Source organism: Lampris incognitus, chromosome 5 (assembly GCF_029633865.1).
Source record: "Lampris incognitus isolate fLamInc1 chromosome 5, fLamInc1.hap2, whole genome shotgun sequence".
NCBI lineage: Eukaryota > Metazoa > Chordata > Actinopteri > Lampriformes > Lampridae > Lampris > Lampris incognitus.
This window is the reverse complement of record NC_079215.1, coordinates 37,855,576-37,868,830: the sequence shown is the minus strand read 5'-3', so window position 1 is coordinate 37,868,830 and position 13,255 is coordinate 37,855,576.

Below are 13,255 nucleotides of genomic sequence, written 5' to 3'. Positions count from 1 at the left end.
CCTAGCATGACCCAAGAATGTAACAGACGCCCATCTATATCTGACATTCACCGTGCTCCAACCACACACTCATCCGTGCGTAATTCAATGAGCCTTGAAGAAGACATCATTAATCCCCCGAGCATCCAGAGTGTAGTAGTAGAACATGTTAAGAATGCGTCAGCACACCCATACAGTAGCCCAAGTAAAATTCGAACCTTCTCAGGTAGGCTTCCAAAGCCAAATGGGGAAGTAGATTATGAAGCTTGGAGAACTCAAGTTGAGCTGCTTCTAAGTGACACCTATGTCACCGATTCACAAAAAATCATGGATTCTATAGAGAGTTTGGTTGGTCCAGCTTCTGACATGGTGAAACCACTTGGTGTCAATGCAAACCCTGTTGCGTATGTAAACCACTTCGAATCAGCTTTTGGAGTCGTAGAAGATGAAGAGCTTTTTGCTGCATTCTTGAGTGCAAACCAGAATTCTGGAGAGAAACCATCTGATTTTTTTTTTTTTGTTCAGACTTTAGACCCTCCTAACTAAAGTCATCTCTAGAGGGGGAGCTTCACTTGCAGATTCACAAAAACAAGACAGTCCTACAGAGGATGCTGGGACCACTCGTTGATTTTAGGTCTTAAGCTTGAACAGAAAAAAATTAGCCCACCTTCATTTCCTGAATTGCTTCATCAGCTTAGGACAGAAGACGGCCGTCGTTCAGCTAAACTAGATAGGATGAAGACACATCCAGGGAGCACCAAAGCTTCAGTGCATGCCCACACTGTTTATGGAATCGAAGCCCCAGCCGAAAACAAAAATGAAGAGACACAAACTCCGCGATGAGGTAGCTGAGTTAAAGAAACAAATTGCAACCCTTTCCATCAAGAAAGAACCACAGCCAAACAGAACTCAGATTGAAACCAGCTGCATGATCACGAGTGCCTCTACACCTCGAAATTACACGCCTCGTTTTCCCAAGCCATGGTTCTGCTTTAAATGTGGTGAAGATGGTCACATTGCTGCCCACTGTGTGAGTGCCCCCAACCCCGTTCTTGTCCATCAAAAGAACACAGAGCTGAGACACAAACGTGAAGCTCACAGGAATACGCATACCGTCCCCTCCATGCCTTTAAACTAGTAGCAGCTCTTGTTTCGGGACGTTCAGGGGCTAAGCACCAGCATAAGAGTCCCAAACCCATTAATGATATTATGAATAGAACCCAGAAAAAGAATAGATACAAAGATACCAAAATAGCCAATCCCTTCCCTGTGGAATTGTAGGCCCACGCTGCACTGCATCTGTCTCCATTGAAGAAATAGAATGTGAATCAATCCTTGACACCGGTTCCCAAGTAACAACCATTTCAGAGACATTCTAGTTGAACCACTTATCGTTCCTCCCCATTCAGGCTCTTTTCTAGATAGAAGGTGCAGGTGGCCAACATGTTCCTTACCAGGGATATATCCAAGCCCTCATCTCCTTCCCCAGCAGCATCACTGGCATAGCTGAGTAGGTCTCTTCATTAGTTCTCATTGTGCCAAATTGCCATTTTAACACTCAGATTCCCCTATTGATTGGAACCAATGTCCTTGACAGATTATATGAAGATGGCATGGAAGATAATTCTTACAAAGGCCCAATATCAATAGTGACTATCTTGCTGTTCCAGCATGTTGCCCTAAGTCATCAGGTAAAGATTTCAGCCAGTCATGTTAAGTTGCATGGACGCCATTCTGTCACCATTCCACCAGGAAGAAAAGTCTGTCTTTGGAGATGTCAGAGTGAAGAAATATTCCCCACGTTCCCTTTTCGTGGTCGAATCCCCTGAAACGGTCTCCTTACCTGGTGGAGTGTTCGTTGAAAATTCCTTGATAGAAACTCCACTTCGATCTTTAAACAAGATTCCTGTCATGCTCAGAAATGTGACTGATCGTAGTGTCACACTGCATCCAAGGCAGGTGATAGCTGAAATGATGGTAGCACAGTATGTGATGCTGTCTGAATCCCAAAATATGACTGTGCCTGACATCCCTCAGTCTCAGAGTAACACCACCAACTTTGATTTGGAAGATTCCCCCATTCCAGAAGAGTGGGGAAAAAAACAGATCACACAGCAGCTGAACAGCATGCCAGAGGTGTTTGCTGTTGATGACTTGTCTCATGGTCATATGACTACAGTAAAACATCGCATCCGACTCCAGGATGAGGCCCATTTTAGAGAGCGACCCAGGCCAGACCCATTCATCCCTCTGACAGAGAAACTGTCAAACAACACCTAAGAGAGATGCTGGAGTTATTCGCGAGTCAGTTTCCATTTGCTTCCCCCACTGTAGTGGTCAAGAAGAAGAATGGTGCAATAAGACTCTGCATAGATTTCAGGAAGCTGAACATGAGAACGATCAAAGACGCCTATGCTGTCCTCAACATCGAAGACACCTTCTCTGCTCTTAGTGGAGCCAAATGGTTTTCTGTCATGGATCCGAAGTCAGGCTACTATCAAGTAGACGTTGCAGAGGAAGATAAGCACAAGACCGCTTTTGTCTGTCCTCTAGGCTTCTATGAGTTTAATCGTATGCACCTTCCAGAGGCTCATGGAGAAATGTGTTGGATACCTGCATCTCAATGAAGTACTAGTATTTCTGGATGACCTGATTGTCTTCTCTGACACACTAGAAGAGCACGAGGCCAGATTGATGAAAGTGTTGAACCGGCTCAAAGACTATGGCCTAAAGTTGTCCCCTGAAAAATGCAATTTTTTTTCCAGACTTCTGTTAAATACCTTGGCCATGTTGTAGATGCCAATGGAATCCACACAGATCCAAGCAAAGTCTGTGCTTTGAGAGAATGGCCTCAACCCACCAACAAAAGAGCTCAAATGCTTCCTAGGATTTGCTGAATATTACCGACGTTTTGTGGAAGGGTACTCTAAAATAGCAAAGCCATTGAATGCTCTAACTGCTGGCTATGTTGCTCCAAGGAAAAGAGGGGAGATTTACAAGAAGGACAGTGTCAAGACTTCCATCAATCCCACCTTACCTTTTGGAAATGAGTGGACTGAAGAGTGTGATGTTGCTTTTAGAACTCCCATAGATAAACTGACTTCGGCCCCTGTTCTTGCCTTCGCCAATCCCAATCTTCCTTACGTCCTGCATACTGATGCCAGCCACGATGGTCTCGGTGCTGCGCTTTATCAAGAACACGATGGGAAGCTGAGGGTTGTAGCTTATGCCAGCAGAGGGCTATCCAGAAGTGAACAAAACTATCCTGCCCACAAGCAAGAGTACCTCGCCTTGAAATGGGCCATCTGTGAAAAATTCCATGATTACCTCTATGGAACAGAATTTCAGATTTTAACAGACAATAACCCCCTAACTTATGTGTTGACCACAGCAAAGCTTGATGCAGCAGGGCATCGCTGGTTAGCCGCTCTGTCAACTTACAGATTCACCGTAAAGTATATGGCTGGGATCAGCAATCAAGATGCCGATGGGTTGTCCAGAAGGCCTCAGAGTCCATCAGAAGAAGATGAGTTCAAGCAGGAGAAAGCGAGGATAGAAGAGCTGAAGCAAAGGGTTTGGGATGGAGAAAGCAAAACTGTTTCTGGTGACATGCTGTCTGCTTTATGTCAACGCCACTCTGACCACTTTGGCTAACTAGTTGCAGCCAGAACTCCCTATTCTCGCTGAATCCTTAGCTTTAGATGCTTCTGCCATCCCTGATGACTTTGTGTTCTCTGGACAAGGCACCCTCCCTGGAATGACTCACAATGACTGGTATCAGTCTCAGACAGGATCCATCTATCAGACATGTGATCAGTTTCATTCAAGGAAACCGAAAATCCACTTTTCAAGAGATGTCCTCTGAACTGTCAGAAGTCAAGCTGCTCCTTAGAGAATGGAATAGACTAGAGCTTCTATGTAGATGGAATACTGTTCAGGAAATGTCTCGATCGTGGGAATCGGATCTATCAGCTGGTGCTGCCTAGTAGCCACAGAGAGCATTGCAAGGCCTTCATGATGAAGCCGGTCATCTTGGCGCTGAGCGTGTCCTTCATCTTGTTTGTTCCAGATTTTTTTCTGGCCAAAGATGTTTCAGTCTGTTGAACAGAAGTGTAGGACTTGTGAAAGATGCATGAGGCGGAAAGCCAATTCCCAGCATGCTGCTCATATGGAGAATATACAGACCAGTTATCCCCTTGAACTGGTGTGTATGGATTACCTCTGTATTGAGCCTGATAGTAAGGACACTAGAAACATCCTCGTCATCACGGATCACTTCAAGTTTGCCGTTGCCATCCCCACAAAAGGCGAATACGGTTGCCAAAACACTGTGGGGAAAACTTCATTGTTCAGTATGGTTTTCCAAGTCGCCTTCTCAGTGACCAGGGGAGAGATTTTGAATCCCACACCATTAAGGAGTTGTGCTCTTCGATTGGAACCGAAAAGATGAGAACCACGCCATACCATCCACGTGGAAACCCTGTCGGGAGCTTTAACAGGACCCTTCTCAGCATGCTTCGCACACTAGAAGACAAGGATAAATATCATTGGAGGGACTTTGTCACACCGCTAGTCCATGCATACAATTGCACGAAAAATGACACCACAGGCTACTCTCCATATGAATTGTTTAGTAGACAGCCAAGACTACCCATGGATCTGGTCCTAGGCCTTACACCAGACCAACTTGGAGTCAAGTCGCATTCGGAGTATGTTAAACATCTTCGACAGTGCCTCCAAGATAGCTATGCACTTGCTTCTGAAAGCTCTAAGAAGATGGGAGAGAAGAATAAAGCCAGGTCTGATAAAAAGATCAGAGCCGCAGAACTTGTTCCCGGAGATAGAGTCCTGGTGAAGAACGTCAATTTAAGAGGAAAACATAAACTTGCGGACAGATGGGAAAAGGAAGTCCATACTGGGGTGAAGAGGATGGGAGATGGCCCAGTGTATGTCGTCAAGCAAAAACAGGGTGAAGGTCCACACCGTACCCTTCAGATAAAGTCTCAGAACCTGAAACAAACTTGCCAACAAGGAGGCTGAGACACAGGGAAGCAGTCTCGCAGCAGACCAGGTACGACAATATTGTTGACCCAGATATGCCCAGCAGTGACGAGGATGAGGATTGCTATCCACAGATCTCCATAAAGTTTCCCCAAAGCATTAGGAAAACCACACAGGCCACCCCTCTAGCACGTGCCATGGAACTGTGGAATCCAAGTTCATCGGAGTTCTCCCAATCTGGTAGTCCACTCATTAGTGAAGTACCCCATACCCCTGAGTCTGTTCACAATCAGTTACTTGAAAAGAAACCAATTGGGCATGACACAGAAGTAGTCACAGATGAATTCTCTGAACCTGTTCGAAGACACTTACCTGGGAAACACCGCGTCATCTACTGCTGTTGTACCTCAATTTGGACCCATTGAAGGACGTTCACCTGAAAACAACCCACTTGAACCCGAGAGTGCACCGCCCACTGGTGTAACAGCCCAGGATGACCCGTATGACGGAAACCAGTCTGAGTGAACCGATCAGAAGATCTATCAGAGAAAGACATCCCCCTGAGAGACTCTGTTATGGTGAACCAGGAAGGCCTTTAGTCCTAGCCATTGCCTAGTTTTTCGAATGTTTGGGCAGAAATGTCCCTGATTCTTCTAGAGTGCCCTCTGCAAGACCATACAGTGTTAGACGCATGCATAGACTGATGTGATTTAGAGGGGGAGAATGTAACCCACATGATTACATGTACCCTGTGACATAGGTAAGTTCCACTAGGAGGCACACGAGGTACAGAGTTTAAACCATAACAAACAACCGTCAACAATAGAGAAGAGAGTGAATCTGACAAGAGAAAGACTGGAAGAGAAGAGAAATACGGATATTTTGAAATACGGACAACTTTGATTACGGATATTTGAACTACGACATAAAGATTCCCCCCACGAAGCTTCCTTGGTGAGCCGCTAGCCAAAGCTAAAAGTAAACGGCTTTCTGTGTTCCATGTAATCATAGCCATTTACGTAGGATATCTTGATTTTATCCAAAGACAGATCTCCTGTGGAAGGAAGACCATTGTCTCGTGTGTTGTACGCTACTGGAATCCTGGTGAGCTAAGAGTTTAAAATCTTGAAATCTAAAGACAGACAATTTTCGATTCGTTGCTAAGCTAACCCAGCTAAAACGTATAGCTATGATCCTTAGCAGTTTCCCATATGATTCAGAGCTTTAAAACCAGTCAGGACACCCGATCCATAGGGTTTATTTGATGTAGGAATGTTAGACATTTTAATATAATAATATGCTTGTTGTTAAAAAAAACTGTAAGCTCCGGTTGCCACTAGCCACCGAGCCAACTCGGACTACATGGCATCCATGGAAACCATTGGCAGCCAACTAGACGTGAATTCACGTTGATAGTGCCGTCTGACCGTCATGCAGCCTGGCTGCAATGACATTGTTTTTAACTGTTCTTACAGCAATAGGCTGTTGTCATTCAACCACATATTAGTTATATGTAGGAAATGATTTGATTCTGAGAATTGACTCTAGATTTGGGTATTTTTATTTTGTTTGTAATTGGTTGATAGAGATTGCAATTAATAAGGAATCTGTACAATTTTGTACAGACTGTTTTTTTTTTTAGTGCCCCCATCATCGCCCTGGATTTGGATTCATCATCATCGCCCTCTACATTAACTTGCCCCTGTAATTGTGGTAGGAACTGGACATTGCACCTTGCACAAATTGGAAGACTGAATCATCCCCCCTTTTCTTATTTTCTTTGAGTGCACTCATACTTTATTTTGGATTATTTTGTTTAATTTGTTAATGTAGAATATGGTTGCATAAGTAATATATTAGAAGGGTATAGAATATAGATAGATATAGACAATAAATAGAATATTGGGAAGAACTTTTAAAAAGTATAATAGAATAAAATATATAATATAAAACATCTCATTTAGTATTGATATTGAAATGACTTTGAACTGTTGAAATATTTTTTTTATTATTGTAAACTATACCCACGAGTGTGTGTGTGTTGTCTTTGGGGTGAGTACTAGAATCTGGTTTAGAAAAAAACCTACACCAATCTCCACTGAACTTACACATTAGACTGTAGACTGTCCCTGCACAAGCATAGGCCCATTCCCCTGTCGTGCAGGTTAAATCTACACATAATTTCTGTTCCAAGCACACCTCTCATTCTTAGTCACCCATGGTTAAGACTTCATAACCCCAATATCGATTGGCCAAATGGAAAAGTCTTGGGTTGGAGCCCCTTTTGTCATCAAAACTGCTTGCAGTCTGCCTTTTGCCCAACAGGTGGTGTGGATTCTCCCCCGGAATCTCCAGACCTTTCTGGCGTCCCAGTGGTGTACCATGATCTGCAACAGGTTTTTAGCAAATCCAATGCGCTCTTTGCCTCCCCATCGACCCTATGATTGTTCTATTGACCTGCTCCCTGGTGCACCTCCCGCCTCTACAGACTCTCCAAACCTGAACATAAAGCTATGGAGAGGTACATTCAGGACTCCTTGGCTGCTGGCATTATCCGGCCCTCTTCCCCCTTGGGAGCCGGATTCTTTTTTGTGCCCAAGAAGGATTCTACGTTAAGGCCGTGCATTGATATCAGGGAATTAAACATCACCGTAAGAAATAAGTACCCTCTACCTCATTGATTCGGCCTTTACACCACTCCACGGAGCTACAATTTTCTCCAAGCTAGACTTGCGTAACGCATATCATCTGGTGAGAATAAAGGAGGGAGATGAATGGAAGACTGCATTTAACACGGCTTTAGGGCATTTTGAGTATTTAGTGATGCCTTTCGGCCTTACTAATGCCCTTGCAGTTTTCCAGGCATTAATAAATGATGTACTCAGTCTTCCTGAACAAATTTGTCTTTGTCTACGTGGATGACATTCTCATCTTTTCCCAGACCTCAGAAGAGCACCAGGATCATGTGAGACAGGGTCTCCAACGCCTGCTGGAAAACAAACTTTACATCAAGGCTGAGAAATGCCAGTTCCACGCAGACGGGGTCAGTTTTTTGGGGTTTATTATTGAGAAAGGTCAAGTGAAGACGGATCCAGAAAAGGTGAGAGCGGTAGCAGAGGGGTCTGTTCCTGTGCATCGAAAACGGCTGCAAAGATTCCTTGGTTTCGCTAACTTCTATCGATGGTTCATAAAGAATTTCAGTACTGTGGTTGCACCTCTCACACGCCTTACCTCCCCTGCAGTCTTGTTCCGGTGGTCCCCAGAGGCTGACTCCGCTTTCCTCCGTTTGACGCATCTTTTCACCACAGCCCCGGTCCTCCTCCACCCTGACCCATCTCTGCAGTTCATCGTGGAGGTGGATGCATCTGAAGTTGGAGTGGGAGCTGTCTCTCAATGCCGTGGTCCAGATAACAAGCTTCATCCCTGCGCATTCTTTTCCAAGCGATTGTCACCAGCTGAGCAGAACTATGATGTAGGCAACAGGGAATTGCTGGCTGTTAAGATGGCTCTTGAGGAGTGGCGACACTGGCTGGAGGGCTCTGAACAGCCATTTATAGTATGGACCGACCATAAGAACTTGGCATACATTCAATCTGCTAAAAGGTTAAACTCTCGACAAGCCAGATGGGCTTTATTCTTTAGCAGATTCAACTTCACACTAACCTATCGTCCTGGATCTCGCAACATTAAACCAGGTGCCCTGTCTCGCCAGTTTAGCCAGAAGGAGGCCCCCACCGAACCTGATCACATCGTCTCCGCCTCCTGTGTTGTCGCCCCCGTCTCCTGGGAAATTGAGTCATGCATTACGGAGGCTCTCAACCCGACCCAGATACAGGCCCTCCTGATCGACAGTTTGTCCCCAAGGCAGCTCGGGCTCGTGTATCGCAGTGGCTTCACTGTAGCAAATTCTCCTGCCACCCTGGAGTTAATATAACCCTGTCCCTCCTCAAACGTTACTTCTGGTGGCCCTTCATGGACTAAGACACCCGCTCTTATCTGCTGGCATGCCCTGTGTGTGCTCGAGGGAAGTCCTCTTGTTCACCCCCCTCCGGTTCCTCCAGCTCCTACCCGTTCCTGGCCGGCCATGGTCCCACATAGCTTTTGATTTCGTGACCGGACTTCCGCCATCTCTAGGTAACACTACCATCCTTACCACAGTATACCGCTTCTCTAAAGCAGCTCATTTCATTGCCATACCCAAACTACCATCTGCCAAGGAGACTGTTGATTTACTTACCAATCATGTCATTCGCCTACACGACATTCCAGTGGATACTGTATCGGACAGGGGACCACAGTTTGTCACAGGTTTGGCAAGCCTTCTGTCTGGGAATCGGGGCCACGGACAGTCTATCGTCAGGATTCCATCCCCAGTCTAACGGAGAGGGCTAACCAGGACCTAGAGACAGCCCTACGTCGCATGGTGGTGGTTAACCCCGTTTCTTGGAGTACTTACCTTCCCTGGGTCGAATATTCCCACAACTCCCTGATCTCTTCTGCCACAGGTATGTCTCCATTTGAAGCTTCTTTGGGTTACTAGCCCCTATCTGTTTCCCTCTCAGGAGAAGGAGCTTGCGGTGCCCTCCATCCAGCAGCATCTCCAGCACTGCCAGAAGGTCTGGGAGAAGGCCCGTTCTTCTCTTCTCTGCTCCTCTGCCCGGAACAAGCAAGCTGCAGACCGCCATCGGATTCCCGCCCCACAGTATCAAGTAGGTCAGTCAGTTTGGTTGTCCTCCAAGAACATACCTCTGAAGACTGATTCTTGCAAGCTTTCACCCCGTTACCTTGGTCCCTTCAAGATCATTAATCCTACTGCAGTTCGTCTGGCACTCCCCAAGTCTCTCAGGATCCATCCTACGTTTCATGCATCCCAGTTAAAACCCGTTCGTCACAGTGAGCTTTGCCCACCAGCTGAACCCCCCCCCCAGCTTATCGATGACCACCCAGCATTCACGGTGCGCCGCCTGCTGGATGTTCGACGGCGGGGCCATGGTCTCCAGTACTTGATTGATTGGGAGGGTTTTGGTCCAGAGGGGCGCTCCTGGGTGCCATGCTCCTTCATCCTGGATGCTGACATGGTGAGGGAGTTCCATTTGGCCCATCCTGATAAACCTGGGGGTCACCGGGAGGCGACCCATTGAGGGGGGGTACGGTCAGGGTTCCTAGTGTTTTCCTCCTTGTCTGTGCTGCTGGTCCCTCCCCCTTCTGTCTGGCTGGAGGTTGGCCGGGAGCTGGGCTGGAGCTAATCACCTGCACACCTGTCTTCCATCAAGCCTCATCAGCCACCTACTCTCCTGGTCTATAAAACCTGGTTCATTCTCCCACTCGTCGCCAGATCGTGTTAGGGTTTGTGGAAGACCCCAAGCGCACGACACCAGACAGAGATGGCGTACTTTATTCAAACATAGGAAGGCAATGAGCGACAAGGAAAAAACGGAAAGTCCAAGGGGCGAAAAACTCGCGGGTAATCCAAACGGGAACAAGGCAGGATACTTCCACGGGGAAACCTTGCAAGGGAAAAACATGAACCAAGGGCTGGGATGAGTTCGTAGAGAAAAGGACCGTGAGAGGAGAGTCGCCGCTACTGCGAGGAGGTTACAACACGAACTGACAATGGGCACGTGGGAGGCCACCAAACTTAAGCCCAGCCCTGATGACTAAGCCCGGCCCTGATGACTAAGCCCGGCCCTGACGAACCGATTGGCTGCCGGCGCGGGGTGGGCGAGCCATAACAGTACCCCCCCCCTCCACGGGAGCCACCAGACGACTTGCCCGGCTTGTCGGGATGGGAATGATGGAACTCAGTGAGCAGCCCAGGGTCCAGGATGAGCTGGCGGGAGACCCAGCTACGTTCCTCCGGACCGTGTCCACCAAATACTGGAACCCCCGTCCTCGGCGCCGGACGTCCAGCAGCCGGCGGACCTTCCACTGGGGGTGCCCATCCACGATCTCAGGGGGAGGCGGAGCCGGGGCCGGAAGCATCAGAGGACTGTGGGAGACAGGCTTAACCCGAGACACATGAAACACGGGATGGGTCTTCAAGGAAGCCGGAAGCTTAAGATTCACTGCCGCGGGGCTGAGAACCTTCCTGATCTCAAAGGGCCTGACAAACTGGGGGTTCAGCTTCTTCACGGTGGACTGAAGCGGGAGATCCTTCGAGGACAGCCACACTCTTTGGCCTGGTTGGTACGTAGGTGCTGGGGACCGGCGTCGGTTGGCTGGGACCCTGGGAGGGCAGCAGTCCGGAGACAAAATCCAACGCCACATGGGACCAGGGCCGGCTTGGAGTTGGGAGGGGCTGCAGCAGACCCGCGGGTGCCTGATGAGAGGCCTTGCTGCGAGCACAGACGGAGCAGGCCCCCTACGAAGTCCCTGACGTCGTTCTTCATGGTGGGCCACCAGAAACGCCGAGCCAGAAAAGTGAAGGTGCGGTGGACACCCGGGTGGCAAGCAAACTGACTGGCATGGCCCCACTGGAGAACCCGGGGCCGGACCGTCCGGGACGAATAGGCGGCGTGGAGGGACGTGGCTCGGGGCGGGATGGGAGCGCAACGCCTGCCTGACCACGGTCTCGATGCCCCAGGTAACCACGTCAACCACCCTGGCCTCAGGAAGGATGGGAGTCGGCTCCTCTGTAGCTGGCTCCCTCTTCGGGTGTTGTCGGGACAGGGAGTCTGCCTTCGTGTTGTGGGACCGGGGGCGATAAGTCAGCGTGAAGTCAAACCGACTGAGGAAGCTGGCCCACCGTGCCTGCCGACCATTGAGGCGCTTGGTTGCCCGGATGAACGTCAAGTTCTTATGATCCGTCCAGATGGTGAACGGCTGTTCCGCCCCCTCCAGCCAATGGCGCCACTCCTCCAGAGCAGCCACCACTGCCAGCAGCTCCCGGTTCCCGACATCGTAGTTCTCCTCGGCGGGGAGGAACCGGCGAGAGAAGAAGGCGCATGGGTGGACCTTCTGGTCAGACGCTGACTGCTGGGAGAGGACAGCCCCCAACCCGGTGTCCGAAGCGTCCACCTCTACGATGAATTGCCTCTTGGGGTCGGGGTGGAGCAGGACCGGGGCGCTGGTGAACCTCTCCTTGAGGGACTGGAACGCAGAGCGGGCAGCCGGGGACCAGATAAACGGCTGGGAGGTCAGCCTGGTGAGAGGTTCTGCCACGCAGCTGTAGTTCCGGATGAACCTCCAATAGAAGTTCGCAAACCCGAGGAAGCTCTAATTCCTTCCGTGATGTGGGATCGGGCCAGTCCACCACAGCCTGGATCTTGCGGGGGTCGGCCCGGGTCTGTCCCCTCTCAACGACGAAGCCCAGGTAGTCAACGGAAGGGGAATGGAACTGGCACTTCTCTGCCTTGACGAAGAGCCGGTTCCGGAGGAGACGTTCGAGTACCCGGCGGACATGCTGGACATGTTCCTCGAGGGTCCTGGAGAAGATGAGGATGTCATCGAGGTACATCACCACAAACTCGTCGAGCATGTCGCGGAGAATGTCATTCATGAGAGCCTGGAATACCGCTGGGGCGTTGGTGAGGCCGAACGGCATGACCAGGTACTCATAACGACCCCGGGGCGTCTTAAAGGCTGTCTTCCACTCGTCCCCCTTCCGGATCCGGACCAGATAGGCACACCGGAGGTCCAGCTTAGTGAAGACTGTAGCCTGCTTGAGGGGCTCAAGGGTGGAACTCATGAGAGGAAGGGGGTGCTTGTTCTTGACGGTTATCTCATTGAGTTGGCGATAGTTAATGCAGGGTCGGAGGCCCCCGTCCTTCTTCACGAAAAAGAATCCAGCTGCCACCTGGGAGGACGAGGGCCGAATGAGGCCCGCTGCCAAGGACTCGGAGATGTACTCGTCCATCGCAGCTTTCTCGGGGATTGTCAGACTGTACAGACGACTGCTGGAAAGGGGTGCCCCAGAGTGGAGGGCGATAGCACAGTCATAAGGTCGATGAGGAAGAGATTGGGCCCGGGTCTTGCTGAAAACCTCAACTTACTCAGGGGGAACAGAGGAGAGGTCGGGAGGCGGGGTACTAGGGGCACGTCGGGGGGATGGGGCGGGAGCAGCCTGGAGACATTGGGCATGACAGGATGAGCTCCACTCCATGATGGTACCGGAGGCCCAGGCTATGTGCGGCTCATGCTGCACGAACCAGGGGCGCCCTAGGATCACAGGGACTAACGGGGACTGGATGATGTAGAACCGAAGTCTCTCCACATGGTTACCTGCTATGGTGAGAGAGACAGGGTGGGTGCGTTGGGTGACGCTGGCCAGGCAGCG